The sequence below is a fragment of the Watersipora subatra genome, chromosome 9 (genome assembly GCF_963576615.1).
Source record: "Watersipora subatra chromosome 9, tzWatSuba1.1, whole genome shotgun sequence".
Classification (NCBI taxonomy): Eukaryota; Metazoa; Bryozoa; class Gymnolaemata; order Cheilostomatida; family Watersiporidae; genus Watersipora; species Watersipora subatra.
In genome coordinates this window covers 19885239-19903340 of record NC_088716.1, presented here as the reverse complement: position 1 = coordinate 19903340, position 18102 = coordinate 19885239, and positions in this window count along the sequence as shown.

Here is an 18102-nt window from a genome sequence, read left to right as displayed (position 1 = left end):
TAACTCCACCTCAACATCATTAATGTAAACAGTTACTTGCGCAACGGCTATGGAAACGGTTTTTATGATTGTAGAATATCACTTTATTCCAAGCCATAGAGATAAACATCAACTTTTAGTAGTTCTTGGGCGTCATTATTATCACCATCGACAAAATATTTTTGGTAACGACTTTCACAAACATTTGCAAAAGATCAAGTTTTACTAAACATTTGCTTGAAAAACTTTCAGATTAACTTAAAATAAAATCGGCAAAATTGATTTTTGTTGAAACGCTAAAAAAAAGATGTCTTTTTTTAGCGTTTTAACTGCGGTCAAGTTTAGCCTATTTTAATCTAAAAACGTTTTGATGGTCACATACCTAAAACAAACAAATCTCAAATAATAGAAAAATATTTATATTTTTCGATAAAATCTTTTAAAAGTTTACATGGGAGGCCCGGTTGAGGCCCTACATAAAAAACCTGTTGGGTGGGCTTACACTGCTCCCTCTAAACCCCCAGATGTTCATCACTAGTTGCCTAACATTTGCCGCCCCAACATGCAACCAGGGAATACAGGCCTGCATCTAGTGAGCTTTATCATTATTATAAAATCAATTATAATAATAAATTGATACATCAAGCTATTCTTGCAAAATATTCTATTATTTTGGTAGCACCTAAATATTAAAGATGAAACATTTTAAGACCAAAAAACTCAGCCTATATTTTTTGGAACTTGAGAGTGATGAATGTGCAACCATCGTTGTTACCATAAAAAAATTTTTTTTTCAAGACAAACTTGGAGCAGCTAAATTAGACAGTTACTAAACTATAGCGTGCTAGCAATAATATTGCAAAAATATTGTTGTCATATTATTCACAACAACAAATAATAATACACTAGCTATGGATTAAAAAAGCAGAGAGTACAGATTTAAAATTATTTAAATTCCATCCATAACTCATGCTAAATTTTTTTTTATAGAACGATTGAAAAAGTTGTAAATGTTAGAGAATTTTAAATCATGGATTATTTGAACTGCTCTTAGTAGACAGAAGATCAGATGAACCCAAAAAAGCCAGGTAAGGAAGGAAAACAAGTGTTTATTTTGCGAATTTCATATTGCGCTGCTGGGACAGAATTCCTGGAATGTTTAGTTCAACCAACAGATTGCACAACTGAGAAGAAAAACCAAGGAAATCCTTGTATTGAGGCTTGAGGGACATAATTCGTTTTCTGAAACAGATTTTGTTTTGCCAGATGGTAGAATTGTGGGTCATGGCACCTATAAAGAATTAGCCGTGACAAATGATCTTTTCAAAGGAAATTTTCATCGAACATTTTCAATATATCCAGGAAATTCTACCAATATAATAGCTGCACTGGCACAGCAACATATTTCATCCTCTTTCAAAAGGTTCACGTTAAAAAATTAAAAACCCAATATTGATGATAAAACTGCAAATTCTTTGCTTGGAAAACTGATAATGATAGGATTAATCGACAAAGGATTTACAGATATTCGCTCTAAGCCAACACCTCCAAGTTTACCTGACATTTCTGAGTCTCTGACTGGAGAATACTTGTCTAGCTTCTTCCTAAAAGCAAACTCTTACCCATCGCTCTTTTATGTTTGAAAAATAGAGAACAGTGTAAGCTCTGTGCCATCACACTATTTTGGTCTTTTCAGCAGTTGTAGCAAGCCATTATACATCATAGAGTTGAGGAGCACAACAAAACTGACTGTTAGGGAACCTAATAAATACCTTCCTTTGTTATTTGTTGAAGGACCCTTAGATTTACAGACCAGCATGAAGGTAACTGTTCCAGATAAAGGTCTGGTTGGCTACATTGGAGACCAAGGTTTCTTAGATATAACCGAATATAAGTACTTTTGGCATGGACTAGTTGATCTTCAGATACAAACAAATGTTCAAGGTCGTCGTAATCGAAAACACACGAGAAAATATGTGTCGGCGTCATTTTCAATTATTCCACAACAAAATGCACTGGCTCTAACTTGTAATAATAAACTACATCCATTTGGAATGATGATGTTGATATCCACTCTGTGTATCGCTGCGTCAGAAAATTATGGACTAAAATACAAAACTGTGAAGAAAATTTCAAGCATTGAAGAAATTTCACAAATTATAACCGAGTGAAGCTATGCTAAAAGTGTCACATATTAGTGTAAAAGTGAACTGTTTCATCATCATGTTGCAAAGATAATTGCTCACTAAAGCTGCAGATTTCCTTTGGAAAAAATTATTGTGAGTAATAAAATTAAATCACAAATCATCAACTTAGAATGATGAAATCATGATTGACTAAGAACTCATTCTTCAAACGTGAATGAGCACAAAGGTAGCCAAAGATTATACGCCACATACTTCTGCTATGTTTAGCTAGCTAAAAACAACAATATATACATGCAATGTACATTATGAAATGAAGTAAAGAGAGAATCAATGATGTTACCTATCTTAGATCACTTAATCGTTTATCGGTATATTACAAAAGCTTGTAGTTTTCTAGGTAGCAGTCTAGAAATAATAATTTAGCCCTTACACTGTCGTCTACCCATTTATGCAAGACCTATGGTCAACTGCTGAATGCAATTTTTTGAATTGTTCAGATATTTCATACAAGCCTAAATCATTATTCATTGACAACATAGCCAATGATCTCAAATACTTTTATGGTATTGACAGTGTTGTCCATCAATTTCTCTATAACATTATAGCCTAACATTGTGAAGCAATTTAAATTTTTCTTTGGGAATTTTCACCTCAAAAACACTTTTTCTCTGATGTTCAAACTATTTAGTGCAATAATGGCTTCACAAGTACTTTCCGAGTCGGGAAGGGAAGAATTACTTATGTTGATGACATTATAGCCATTTCAAATTTAGATTTTATCGATTACACAAATAATGAAACCGGCAGAACTGACTCTGGTGGTGAAACTAATAGTTTTGTAAGAGTAAATAACATTGTATAGGATCGTTTTCGCTTCCTAGCGATGATAGCTTTACATAGCTTTAGGAATGAACAAAGCATAAATACGTTGAACATTTTTCATAACATTGTTTAGTAATATGTTTTCAAAATGAAACAAATAACAAAAAGTTCTAGATAGAGTTTAAAGTTGAAAAAATTCGTCTACATATCATTAAGCAAAACCGCAATTTTCAGTAAATGGCTGGCAGTAGACCGTTGTTAAACTTGTACATGAATGGCAGTAAAAGGGTTAAAGATCAAAAACATTTCAAAGGTAAAAACATATAAACAGTAAGCAGTAACAATTTTATATTTAATTTTAAAAATTAGATTTCTTTAAGGATTCAACGAAAGTTTGATCAAAAAAGCTAACATTTAAATAACAAGTAAACCACATTTAATAAATACCAAAAATTAACAACAAAACAGATCAAATCGACATGATTTTCATTGTCCCGAAACTTGCTCAGAAGTTGTTGACAAAACAAACAATGTACTTGGGCTTAGTTAAGAGGTTGTTTATAGGACAAACAAAGTCAGCAAGTCTCGGTCAATCAAGGTCAACAGATGCTCCTATGGTATACAAATATACAGACATAACAATTTTGTTTAACAATTTTGTTTAGCTGTAACTCAAATGTAGAGTGAATAAAAAATTACCTCTCTAAAGGCTCCCAAAATGTTATAAAATCAAAAAATGGAAAATAATATGAAGCTATAATTTAAAACAACATCATGTGATCTATATGTATAAATTTCAGTGTTTTCTAGCTATAGTAACTAATACCTTTGAAGAAACCTGTTTTCACTGATGCACTGAAACTGAATCAGGAGCTAGAAACCCCAGCTCAGCAGACAGATGTGCAATCCAACAATCTACAATGTCTTGGTCATATTGTGAATAATTTTGCATTCGTCTAATACACTTGCCAAGCTTTAGTGGTTTCACACTTGAGCTTCATCTGGCATGGTTGAAAATCACCATTGCATGAAAAATCAGGATACAATATTTTTTTCTAAATACTGGTTACTGGCTGGCGGACACAGCTCTGGCTGTAGTAAATATTTAAAGCTTCTTAAGTTACTTATATTCATTGGATAAAGAAACTTATTCAGTAGCAATTAAACTACTCGCTACCATCTATAAGCTGTTTTAAATCTAGGCAAATTGTTTCACGTAAAAAATAAATAATTTTTTGGCAATTTGTTTTAAAAATGCCTCGGCCTTACACATATTTTATCATTCAATGGCAAGACACATGCAGAAATAAACAAAAACTTTCACATTAATTTTTGATGGTTAATGTTGTACATGCATAAGCTGATTAAAAATATTTTGTGAAAAAACTTTGTAGTATTTTTGTCATGCCAGGCGTTCATCTAGTCCAGTTATTGTTTCTAAGCTTCTAAAATAATGTCTAAACAATTTGGCACGTTGAAACTAAAATAAAAACTTTTAATGATATTTTTTCTACTATGTCAACAACATTATAGAAATTTAATGTAATGGTATTGATCTGCAAATCGCCAGACTCTATTTTTTAAAACAGGATTCATAATAACAGGGAGAATCTTGGAATATTTTAATGACTATTAAGTAACAAGCTGCAGCTTGTGGTATTCACTATTTTACTTATGGTAATAGAAAACCAGTCAATCATTATGTGCCAATGACAATCATTTGTTTTATGGTGCTGAATTTGGACAAAATCTTACATTGCACCACAGAGAGTTCAATGTGCCGCCTCACTAAATTTTAGCTTGTTGGCTAACAACAAGTTAAATGACCCACCTGATTATTTGAAATACTTTAATTAATATAGGGGTGTGTTTAATCAATTTACAAAAGTTTATAGTTCTTGACTCGAGTACATTCAAAAAATAAGTTACATGTAGATATAATGTACGGTAAGTTATCCATATGTACTTTTAAAGTACAATAAAAAGTCTTCAATTGATTAAAGACTACAAAGGAATATTAAGAAATACTGACCAAGAAACTAATGGTTTGAATAGGGAGTAAAACTGTTTAGTATAGATGCATAGAGGTACTAGAATCTCTAAAAAACTAGTAACTCGACATTTTTTAAGGAGTTGCGAATTGAAACAAAAACTGATATTATTTTTTCTTTTTTTGATATTTGAAAAAGTGAAGTTGTTGAACAGCTTAAAATGGAAGGAAGTTAACACAAATTTAGAAAGCTAGTTAATAGCAGAACACAAAAGTGACCTTGCAACAATTTAATATCATGATGCTGAATGACTTATTTTAATATATCTTAAACCTAATAGCCAGATTCACAGCCACTTAAAAGCATACTTGGAGCTTGTAAAATGTTCTGACACAGATTTATTTTTACCACAAGGTTATGTTTCTGGTTATAGGATCTATAATTGCAATGGGTTCGAATGGAAGGTGGAAAATAAAGGTTTGTGTTTCCTAAGCAAACTTTTCAAACACTTTTATATAATATAGCCAATAAGCTCCAGAAAACTGGTAGCTAAACTTTTGAAACATCAAATTTCATCACACAAGAACACTACTTTAGTGATTCTGCAAACAAAATCATAGAGATAAAAATTGAATTTCTTATCATGAAATTAGACAAAGATGAGATGATTTGACAGGTTCACCAAACTCCAATTTCTGTTGCAAGTCATTTTATGAGTTTGTGTCTAGGGATTATCTGTTCTGCTTCTTACTCGCAGCAGATAAATTTTTTACATCATCTAATTTTTGAAAAAATGTTGATGGCGTAGGCTCTATGCCATCAGGCTACTTTGGTCTTTTTAACAGTTTCAATCAGACTGATGACGTAATGGATATGAGAGACTAATTCTAGCTAACATTTAGAGAGCAAAAAATACATCTCTCAATTTCATATCAAACTTTTGTGTTTTTACCACGGATTTTCATTTTCTGAAAAAAATTACACCACAGGATGGCGCTCACAATATATAATCTGACAAAGAGTATGAATCCTGTATTATGTGTAACAGTCCAAATTACTCTATTGTTTTGTACTTTAGACATGAGTTCTATCAACTAATATTGTAGATACCCGTCATTTATACTGCTACCTAAAAATTATAAACTGTAGTGAAGAGGTTTCCAGAAAGTTATCAGCGTTGATGATACTTTAAACAGTTCAAGTCAGTAAGGCTATACTAAAATCATTACACAATGATGTGTGAACTAGCTCTATCTGAAAAATTATTTGCAGATCTGCCATGACACAAATTATATTATTAGCTCACAGACATTAATAATATTGAATCTAAATAACACACACATTATGCCATTTAAGGGCCTTTACTTACTAGACCATGTGACTACTCATAACAAGTGACTTGAATAATTTATTTTGCTGCGAAGTATTGAGGAAAGATTGGTTTACCATAAATTGATTGATTGCATGACTGGTTTTTTAATTTTATTTTGGTTTTCCAAAGCGTAAACCTAAGCAATGTAAGGCACAGCATAATAACCAGCAAAATGTACCTTCGAAACCAAAAATTAAAACGAGCACTGTACTAGATGATATAAAACAACTAATTAAGGTACATATTTAGGTGATATGTAGGTACATAGTAAAACAGTCTAAAGTATGCAATGTGTGATACAGTTGTGACAAAGTGACACTGTAGCAGTCACCAGAACACTACGTTGAACTGGTAAGAAGCAAAGGCTGTCAGTCTGCAGCAGGTTGAAATATCAAATATATAAACTGACTTACAGCTCTAGATGTCAATACTATGGGACAGATCGAATACCATCAACTTGAAAGGAATACATTTTTTCCTAAACTTTTCACTACATGAGGAACAAAATTTTGAGGTAGTTTTTACACTAAGAAATAAATATTTAAAGTCACATACATGTCTAAATTTACAGACCTAAATATGCTTACATTTAAACCCACACCAAAATAGAATTTCAGAAAACTTCAACATTCTGACATGGTGTGAAAATACAGCTGGACAAATAGAAATAAAATTATCATCTAATAATTCTCAAAAACAATTACTTTAAGCACACTATGGTATGATGTGTTTATTTCTGCCTTTCTGTGTTCAGACTAGAAAGCAAAATTGAACATTACTACGCCCTGTGTTCACAAAGAAACATCTAGAAAGTTGAAATTTTTTCAAAAAGTGTTTAGTACTAAACACTGTAAATCATGATGTGTCTTCGCACCTATGAACTTTCTTTTTTACCTGTAAGCCCCATGTATTTAGGAAAAAGCCTTTGAAAAATGCACAGATAGGTATGGATTCAGACAAAACCAATAAAATAGATCAAAGTACTGTAGTAAATATTTCAGGTTTGCAGGAAAACATAGTGCGAGATTGTAATAGAAATGCTATTTGCCGATGACAGTGCACTGATTGCCCAAAACGCTAGGTTTATAATGAGGCTGGATGACAGATTTATCTTGGCTATAAAACCTTTTTGCTTGAAGATCAATAACAGAAAAAGCAAGTAGCTTTTCTAGCTAGGACAGGTTCTTAATGTAAGGCAAACACCTGTTTTTATCCTCATGAGCAGTTACAAATGGTGCATGCTTTGAGAGGCTTTTATGAAAGAACATGACTGGAAAGCAGACTTATTGCAAACTAAAAAAGAGGTGAATACAAAAATAAGCAAATTCAGCATGAAAGTTGAAATTCAGAACAAAAGCATTCAACTAAGTCTGTTTTTAAGGCAAAAACTTGCCTGAGCCTATAAGGTCAGAATCAAAATAAAATAATTTACTGAAAAACAATTTAGCAAGAATAACAGAAGGACAAAGTAAACAGTGAGCCTTTTGAGTATAAAAAAGTTTGTTTCATGTATTTAATAGCATTTACTTTCCAAACAAAGCTATTGCAAATAGTTTTAAGCAGTTCAAATACTTTTAAATTATCTGAAAATGTCTCAATTAGATTTTTTGAAAAGCTATTGCTGAAAGGAACTTCTCAGGAATTGAAAAGGCCTTGTCAAGATTGAACGCAAAAGGCTATTCTGAACATTTCTTATTACGACACGGGTTTGCTGCTTTTCAAATGTTTGGTAGAACATAATTGCTAAATTGCCAAACTGTAGAGCAAAATTCATAAAACGCTGAAAATGAGGCTTTTCTAAAACCCATCTCATTTTTTGGCTAAAAAAGTGGTTGGTTATGAAAACTATAAAGAGTTTCTTAATGGGAAAGCTTTTAAAAAAAATTTTAATAGAACCTTCTCAATTTGTGACTGATATCTTGCATTCTAATAGTTACACTCACACATTATCAACAACACACCCTGCAACAAAAGGCTTTGGTAAGAAGTTTTAAACATCACTTTATAGTAAAGTTGGCATTTCTATTTTTGGGAATATGATAAAAACTGGACTATTTGACAAATTATGCACTGATATTTACATTTAGCCTTCAGTCTCAATTTTGGCTAACATTTCAGTTTATTTTTCTGAAGAGAAACTGTCTAGGCTCTCACTAAAGGAATAGACCTATCCACAATTCTCACAGGTAAATTACTCACTATCGCTATATGTTTTTTTATTCTGAGCCAGTTTCACACTCCATGTAAATATTAAGTTTCATGTAGCTACCAGTAGATCTATTGTCACAGCAAAAGGTTGATTCATAATGTACAGTATACTAAATTTAGGTAAAATTCTCTTACAATTCCTAGCAAAGCAGTGCCTGCAACTTTGGTGAAATAGCTGCTCTTCACACTAACTTATGCTTCCAGATCTTTGGCAATAAACATTCCAATGACTTTTTTTCTAGCCATTCAACCAAGACTTAAGATGTTCTATCATACTCAAATTTTTTGCAATTTTTCTCTAACTATTTTGTGTCGATTACAAAAGCATGAACAGCACATTTTAACCTTGTGAACTAAAATATAATTTACAACAGAAGAACTATATCTCTGTTTATCATTTAGCTCATTAGGTTTAATATTTATTTAAATGAATATACTCAGTTCCAAAAAAAGCTGCAAGCGCATTGCTGTTTAGTAATGAAGCTGGTGGCTCAGACTTTGATGTAAGATTTCACCTCTTCATTTCTGTAGTAAACCAGCAGATAAAATATGATTTGAAAATCTGAGCAAACTCATTACCAGCTAATATAGTTATATTACAGTTAATACTAAGATCAGACAAAAGTAGCGGGAATTTCGCTATAAGTAGGGAGTACTAACATCTCGCAGCCCAGTTCATCATTTTTCGTCATTGTACATGTACGGGAAGTGGTATGTAGGTGGGCATTGCTTTGGTAAAAAACAACACTAGCCTGGAGACCTCCTCGCTTGTTTTTTATGTCATGCTTCACCACAGTTAGAATTCCCAGTAGATTTGAGAGTTGACCAAGTTCCTTTAGCTGTAGAAACTTTAAATTACAGGATCCGTGTCTTTTCAGTAGGCCAATAGTATTTTATTTGCCTTCTGGAACTTGAAATTTTTGTTGCAGTAGAGTCTACACGCCTCAAATTTTCTTGATTGCCTTTTTATTTCCAGTTTGTAATGCTCCACTTAAATTTCACCTGCGGTTACACATTTCATACAGGAAAGTTTATTTTTCCAATCTTATTTCTTTCATGCACTTTTTATCAAGGCGCAACACACCGAGTGTGGTCATCAGTCAGCATTTAGGGTACTCAGCGAGCGCTGACTATATAGAATATTAGCTTCTTATGGACGATATTGTATTTATTTTTGTATGAACCATGTATGATCTCTGCAACATCATATATGATGAGTCTTTTATCAGATCTGCTCAGCTTGTCCACCTCAGCCACTGTGTATAAGGTTGAAGTATCCCCTGGTCTACAACTTATTAGCTCATCAATAATGTCTTGCTGCTCATCGTAAAACTAATCAGCCTATTTATAGCATCTTTTTCTGACATAGCACAGTTTTCTTCATATTGATCTTTCATTCTACTATGTATGAAACTTACTGCCACATTTTCAACTCACAAAAATCTTATAACAACATATCGCTCTATAAGCAAAAATGTTTTCAGTATGATGGTCGCATAAATTCAAATTTTATTAAATGGAATGGATTGTGTTGAGTTTTTGTGTATGCAATAATGTTAACCATTTATAAATGTCTAGCAAACATTAAAGTACTAGAGAACAAAAAGGACAAGTTATGAGAAAATATCCATTGCTGGTTGACTACCTCATGAGAAGAGGTACAGTTCTTCTCATGAGGTAGTCATGAAAAAACTTTAGTTCTTATTTATGGGAATTTTGGCTGAGTTTCATGTTTTTAGGAATTTTCAAACTCATCTATACATTTAACAATATTGTACAAAAAATCATGGAAATCTTTTTGTGCTTTTGTAGTTTGAAGCACGAACTTGATATTTAAACATAATAAAGGTTGAGTTATGGTTCTCTGTCACAAACCCATGTTGAATTAGTACATTGAAGTTATCAAACAACATGCTATATATTACCCAATTTATACATTAAGTATTACAAATATATTGAATAATAAAAATAAATTAACGAAATTAAAGAAATATGCAAATAATCTTCATAAAAGTTTTAGAAACTAAAGTGAAAGCTTTTAATCAATTTATTTAGCAAAGTTAACTTTGGCACCACTGCTATGTGCTTCCATCTCACTGCCATTTTTAGTTTACTTCGTGATCTTCCAATTTCTTGTTTTAGTCTCAAAACCTAAAAGTTTTTTCTACTGCTCAATCAGACAATAGCACTATTATGATAAACATTTAGCATATTTATCAGGTTTCTATACTTTAAATTGTTTTAGTGAAAATGAAGGCAAACTTTTAAAGCACTTATTACATTGGCATGCTTAACACAAGTAATTTATAAAGTATAATCTATAATATAATATATCACTCTCTTGACCTTCCAGGCCGAGTTTTAAGTGAGCCAACTATATTTTAAAATTTCAAAATAAAATGCTTTAAAAGCTTAATTACGGTTATTTTATTTTTATTTTGCAAATAATTAACCTAAATCATTTATAGTGTCAGAGCTATGTTGAACACTATTCATCAAAACATTCCAGGAACTAAAGATACTGCCTAGCAGCTTCACAGTCGAGTCAATGTATGAGCTCTATAAGCAAAAGAATTAATTCAAGCGATTCAAGGGGAATAATTTTAAAAAACCTTTATCAACAAAAAAGCACTGTGTATGATGTAAACATTAATATTTGTATGATTGCACAAATATTTGCTATCGGAGGTTAGATTTTTATTGTTTTTATTAGTAACGTCCTTACTGCATTTCCACGCAGCTCTGTTTGAACGTGTGTGGCTCAAAAGTATTTTAAAAATCATTTATTTTAAAATGTCAAAACAAATATTTTTAGAAATTTTAAATCTCAACATTTTAACATTTCAAAATAAATGGAAATTTTTTCTTTGAAATTGAGAGATATTTTGTAAAATGTTGAATGCTCTGTTCTGAGGCAAAATAGATATCCTAAAATAGAACATACCGCATTAACTTTGAATTTGAAAGAAAAACTTCCCACACACTTTGACATTGACATTTGACCTTAGGCACATTCTAATAGTGTCAGGCCGCCTTGTAAAATATCTGCACGCTGAGCTAAAGACGAAACCAGCTAATATAGAAATCCTGGAGTTGTGTGACAACCTCTTCGTAGCATGTAAGCTCGTCAGCTAAAGCAACTGAGAGTTGTTGGACTACTCCTGCATATCATGTAACTATGTCTTTCTCATTCTTCCAATCTAAACCCTTACTTTGAAGCTCAAACTTTGTAGAATGTAAAACTAGAATTAATATTAAAGTTTCTCATTTTTTTCCATCTGTTGTCTTAGTTCGTAAGGATGTTTGCCTGTTCAGCTATACTTATGAAAATTTTGGAGTTAAAAGCTCACTGTCTCCTTGTGTTGAACTCACAGTGATTGCAACTGCAGGTTTATAGTCTAAAGTTCTAATCACCAGTCTATGAGTGTCTTACAATTCAAAGCTTTTACGATATACTGTATAGACCTTTTCCGATTGCCCACACTAAATTACGTATTAATTTAAATCTTATAAACCCTATTTATTCTATGAAACACAACATGTTTTTTTCCTCGCTGTACTAGGGCTAATTTGTTTTCTGTAAAACGATATCAACAATAATTTCTCTCAAAATGGCAAGTTGGTGATTATATCTCAGTTCAGCTTCATCCATTATGGTTATAACAGTTTCGCAAACAGATCAGTGATAAAACGTTAGTTAAAAGTTTACTGAAAGCTATTCTGAAACTTCCTTTGAGTATCTTTTAGTAAGGTTAATTCATATAAGCTAGATTTAGTATTTATGTTACACGCCTGTTTTGAAGGTAAAAACTCTGTACGTAGTATATTGTAATATTACATTTTTTGCAGATGATTCCTACAAAACACAATAAAGTTATTGTAGGTAACTATAGTTACTAAGGTTCAACATATTATTTTGTTAGCACTTTTTTAATGATGGTGATTCTGATGATTTTCAACAGGAATTGTAATGAGTGTATTAGGAAATCAAAATGGGTTTCTATACCACTCTACATGTCTATATTATATTTTTTCATTATGATGTCAACACTGAAACGTGCTAAAATCATGTAATAATATACGAAATAGTTCTTCATGGTACTTGTAGCAAAACAGACTATATTCAGCCATCACTTGCTAAAGTTTTCACACTCAAAATTAAAGACTTTTAGTCTTTTATTTTCTTTCCTAATTTGTTTAAACGAAATACTTATTTTGTTAAATGAAATTTAAAAGTTACAGCCGTTTAAAAAAAGTTGTAAACCTTTACAGTTGTTTTCTTTTTTCGGTTAATTTGTTTGAATTGCACAAAAAAACCTTTGCCGTTGATGTGAAGTTTAAAAGTTAGATTGATAAATGTTGTATATGTTTTAAAACAATAAATTCCATGTCCAAAGATTGGTACTCTAATATAAGCAAGACAGCCTGTATTTCCTTTAATTAAATCAGCCACCATCACTAAACTTCTAACGCATAAGTTAATAAAACAGGGCTAAACATATGCTAATATTGTCGCTAGAGTTATCTTACACTGTGAGTTGTTTTATCATACATAAGCTATATTGTATCCGAAGATTTTTTGGTTTTGTTTATCGAGCAGAAAAAACAGTCCATAATGATGATGTAAGATTGAAGAAAGAATGATCAAAGAGAGATATATTAATTGTCAGGCTATTAATAACAAACGAATTTAGCACAATGAAACTGACTTTGTCTCAAGCTGACTTGCGCTGCCATGTTGCTGCTTTAGTATAAAGTTACTTACAACCAGGATTGCTTTGCATCAGATTGTGTCTAATGTTTTACAATTGATCAAAAGGGGGTCTAAAGCACGGGTTCTACCTGAGCATAAAAATTATGTGCCTAGTTTGGCTGACAAATTGAAGTCTTCTCTCTGCTTTTTTAAAATAATTATGGCATAAAAGAAGATTTTTATACAGAATAGTTTCTTTTACAAATTTGTTCTCTTTTTAGAAGGTTTTGTCAAAGTAATCTTGCTATATCTGTTTTGACCTGCAGATATTTGAGACACTTGTAGTTTGGTGGCGATTGATTGAAGTGCGAGCAGCTGCAGGCTTTATCTGCCTTATTTTGTTTATTAGAAGTTTTTTTAATAAGCTTTTGTTTTTCTCCTAATAATCTTTCTCGGTGTACATTTAGTCCTAATTTTTTAGTTTTTTCAGCTATGGTTTTCAGCGAAAAAAATTGGCACAAAACTCAAAGTATATATATATTCAGGATAATCTCCATTTTTTAGTGGTTGTCGGTTTGTTGACATCATCAATTTGAGACCCATGTTAAAAGTTACTGCATAAGCTCAGGAAACTCTGAATAATATTTATTTGGGTATTTTTATAACATTTCTGTAATAAAAAAATCATCTATCAAATATTCTACTAAGTGATTTAGTGTGAAAGCTCTGAGTATAGCAGTTTTTCGATAATTTCCATCAAAAATGTATCTATGTTGTTTTGCGAAAACTATATATTAGGCCTTATTCTGATACAATATCTAAGATTTTGTAGCAATACAAATGCAATATTCAATGCTTCTGTATTGTATTAGGTACTGAATAATAACAATGCAATAAAAGCATTAATACTCTCCAAAGCTCTAAAATTTTGCTCAAATTTTTTGTGGTTGAAAGTGTTTGCATTATTATCATAAGCAAAAGCTTGAAATTGCATGAAATGCTAACAGCACAACCAACAATTAGGTTATGTTTGATTTTATTTGGGTTTGCTTAGTTAGAAATCTGCATAAAATTGGAATGCTGAAAATAAGGAAGTACAATATTTCAATCGATTCGAAAGTGACAAAAAATACAGTAAATCAGAAGTTTTGAGCAAAGGGGCACTAGCAGTCGTTTTCAGAGATTTGGTATAACTACCCGTCTCTCAATAATGACTTGTGATTGATTTTTTAATTATTCAAACTTTCATGGATTTGGCCAAAAATTAAAAAGTAGAACTATTAATCAGCTCTAAATCAAAAAGAACAAAAAAATTCATCAGAAAGTAAAAGTAAAATTTAACACACAGAAGTTAATTCTGCAACTCTATTTGATTATTAGGCTTTGCTAATTACCAAATGTGTTATTGATCAGATTGTTAAGTTGTGTCAGATTGTTAAGTTGTGTCATATTGTTAAGTTGTGTCAGATTGTTAAGTTGTGTCATATTGCTAAGTTGTGTCAGATTGTTAAGTTGTGTCAGATGTTTAAGTTGTGTCAGATTGTTAAGTTGTGTCATATTGCTAAGTTGTGTCAGATTGTTAAGTCGTGTCAGATGGTTAAGTTGTGTCAGATTGCTAAGTTGTGTCAGATTGTTAAGTTGTGTCAGATTGTTAAGTTGTGTCAGATTGTTAAGTTGTGTCAGATTGTTAAGTTGTGTCAGATTGTTAAGTTGTGTCAGATTGTTAAGTTGTGTCAGATTGTTAAGTTGTGTCAGATTGTTAAGTTGTGTCAGATTGTTAAGTTGTGTCAGATTGTTAAGTTGTGTCAGATTGTTAAGTTGTGTCAGATTGTTAAGTTGTGTCAGATTGTTAAGTTGTGTCAGATTGTTAAGTTGTGTCAGATTGTTAAGTTGTGTCAGATGGTTAAGTTGTGTCAGATTGTTAAGGTGTGTCAGATTGCTAAGTTGTGTCAGATTGTTAAGTTGTGTCAAATTGTTAAGTTGTGTCAGATTGTTAAGTTGTGTCAGATGTTTAATTTGTGTCAGATTGTTAAGTTGTGTCAGATGGTTAAGTTGTGTCAGATTGTTAAGTTGTGTCAGATTGTTAAGTTGTGTCAGATTGTTAAGTTGTGTCATATTGCTAAGTTGTGTCAGATTGTTAAGTTGTGTCAGATTGTTAAGTTGTGTCATATTGCTAAGTTGTGTCAGATTGTTAAGTTGTGTCAGATGTTTAAGTTGTGTCAGATTGTTAAGTTGTGTCAGATGGTTAAGTTGTGTCAGATTGTTAAGTTGTGTCAGATTGTTAAGTTGTGTCAGATTGTTAAGTTGTGTCATATTGCTAAGTTGTGTCAGATTGTTAAGTTGTGTCAGATTGTTAAGTTGTGTCAGGTGGTTAAGTTGTGTCAGATTGTTAAGGTGTGTCAAATTGTTAAGTTGTGTCAGATTGTTAAGTTGTGTCAGATTGTTAAGTTGTGTCAGATGTTTAATTTGTGTCAGATTGTTAAGTTGTGTCAGATGGTTAAGTTGTGTCAGATTGTTAAGTTGTGTCAGATTGTTAAGTTGTGTCAGATTGTTAAGTTGTGTCATATTGCTAAGTTGTGTCAGATTGTTAAGTTGTGTCAGATTGTTAAGTTGTGTCATATTGCTAAGTTGTGTCAGATTGTTAAGTTGTGTCAGATGTTTAAGTTGTGTCAGATTGTTAAGTTGTGTCAGATGGTTAAGTTGTGTCAGATTGTTAAGTTGTGTCAGATTGTTAAGTTGTGTCAGATTGTTAAGTTGTGTCATATTGCTAAGTTGTGTCAGATTGTTAAGTTGTGTCAGATTGTTAAGTTGTGTCAGGTGGTTAAGTTGTGTCAGATTGTTAAGGTGTGTCAAATTGTTAAGTTGTGTCAGATTGTTAAGTTGTGTCAGATGGTTAAGTTGTGTCAGATTGTTAAGTTGTGTCAGATTGTTAAGTTGTGTCAGATTGTTAAATTGTGTCATATTGCTAAGTTGTGTCAGATTGTTAAGTTGTGTCAGATGTTTAAGTTGTGTCAGATTGTTAATTTGTGTCAGATGGTTAAGTTGTGTCAGATTGTTAAGTTGTGTCAAATTGTTAAGTTGTGTCAGATTGTTAAGTTGTGTCAGATTGTTAAGTTGTGTCAGATTGTTAAGTTGTGTCATATTGCTAAGTTGTGTCAGATTGTTAAGTTGTGTCAGATGTTTAAGTTGTGTCAGATTGTTAAGTTGTGTCAGATGGTTAAGTTGTGTCATATTGTTAAGTTGTGTCAGATTGTTAAGTTGTGTCAGATTGTTAATTTGTGTCATATTGCTAAGTTGTGTCAGATTGTTAAGTTGTGTCAGATTGTTAAGTTGTGTCAGATTGTTAAGTTGTGTCAGATTGTTAAGTTGTGTCAGATTGTTAAGTTGTGTCAGATTGTTAAGGTGTGTCAGATTGCTAAGTTGTGTCAGATTGTTAAGTTGTGTCAAATTGTTAAGTTGTGTCAGATTGTTAAGTTGTGTCAGATGTTTAAGTTGTGTCAGATTGTTAAGTTGTGTCAGATGGTTAAGTTGTGTCAGATTGTTAAGTTGTGTCAGATTGTTAAGTTGTGTCAGATTGTTAAGTTGTGTCATATTGCTAAGTTGTGTCAGATTGTTAAGTTGTGTCAGATTGTTAAGTTGTGTCATATTGCTAAGTTGTGTCAGATTGTTAAGTTGTGTCAGATGTTTAAGTTGTGTCAGATTGTTAAGTTGTGTCAGATGGTTAAGTTGTGTCAGATTGTTAAGTTGTGTCAGATTGTTAAGTTGTGTCAGATTGTTAAGTTGTGTCATATTGCTAAGTTGTGTCAGATTGTTAAGTTGTGTCAGATTGTTAAGTTGTGTCAGGTGGTTAAGTTGTGTCAGATTGTTAAGGTGTGTCAAATTGTTAAGTTGTGTCAGATTGTTAAGTTGCGTCAGATGGTTAAGTTGTGTCAGATTGTTAAGTTGTGTCAGATTGTTAAGTTGTGTCAGATTGTTAAATTGTGTCATATTGCTAAGTTGTGTCAGATTGTTAAGTTGTGTCAGATGTTTAAGTTGTGTCAGATTGTTAAGTTGTGTCAGATGGTTAAGTTGTGTCAGATTGTTAAGTTGTGTCAAATTGTTAAGTTGTGTCAGATTGTTAAGTTGTGTCAGATTGTTAAGTTGTGTCAGATTGTTAAGTTGTGTCATATTGCTAAGTTGTGTCAGATTGTTAAGTTGTGTCAGATGTTTAAGTTGTGTCAGATTGTTAAGTTGTGTCAGATGGTTAAGTTGTGTCATATTGTTAAGTTGTGTCAGATTGTTAAGTTGTGTCAGATTGTTAATTTGTGTCATATTGCTAAGTTGTGTCAGATTGTTAAGTTGTGTCAGATTGTTAAGTTGTGTCAGATTGTTAAGTTGTGTCAGATTGTTAAGTTGTGTCAGATTGTTAAGTTGTGTCATATTGCTAAGTTGTGTCAGATTGTTAAGTTGTGTCAGATGTTTAAGTTGTGTCAGATTGTTAAGTTGTGTCAGATGGTTAAGTTGTGTCAGATTGTTAAGTTGTGTCAAATTGTTAAGTTGTGTCAGATGTTTAAGTTGTGTCAGATTGTTAAGTTGTGTCAGATGGTTAAGTTGTGTCAGATTGTTAAGTTGTGTCAGATTGTTAAGTTGTGTCAAATTGTTAAGTTGTGTCAGATTGTTAAGTTGTGTCAGATTGCTAACTTGTGTCATATTGCTAAGTTGTGTCATATTGCTAAGTTGTGTCATATTGCTAAGTTGAGTCATATTGCTAAGTTGTGTCATATTGCTAAGTTGTGTCATATTGCTCAGTTGTGTCAAATTGTTAAGTTGTGTCAGATGGTTAAGTTGTGTCAGATTGTTAAGTTGTGTCAGACTGTTAAGTTGTGTCAGATTGTTAAGTTGTGTCATATT